Below are 399 nucleotides of genomic sequence, written 5' to 3'. Positions count from 1 at the left end.
TGTTGAAGCCAACTCAATTTTGCATCAACCTCTTCCATTCTATAAATAGACTTGACGTCGTATGCTGAAAGGAACTCTTGATAGAACGGTTTTCAAACCACAATAATATCATTTTATCATAAATTACAGGATAATTACATATTCGCGTACATCTACGCAGCACGAATGTGTAGTGCGGTCAGTACAGGGCACTTTTTAACAACGGTCGCGTAAACTTTTGTTGAGGTTTCCATTGTGACTCTTCTTCAACTAAATTCTAGTGCAACATGTCATTGGTGAGGATTAATTTTATTTCAGTGTTGTGACGCTTGCCATCCGAAGTTATTCTATAGTGTTTTGTATATTTAAAACTAATTAACTAGCCCTTATATGTGTTCATGTTAATTTGAAATTAGCGAG

This window comes from Penaeus monodon, chromosome 27 (assembly GCF_015228065.2).
Source record: "Penaeus monodon isolate SGIC_2016 chromosome 27, NSTDA_Pmon_1, whole genome shotgun sequence".
Classification (NCBI taxonomy): Eukaryota; Metazoa; Arthropoda; class Malacostraca; order Decapoda; family Penaeidae; genus Penaeus; species Penaeus monodon.
Note: the sequence above shows the minus strand (reverse complement) of the source record.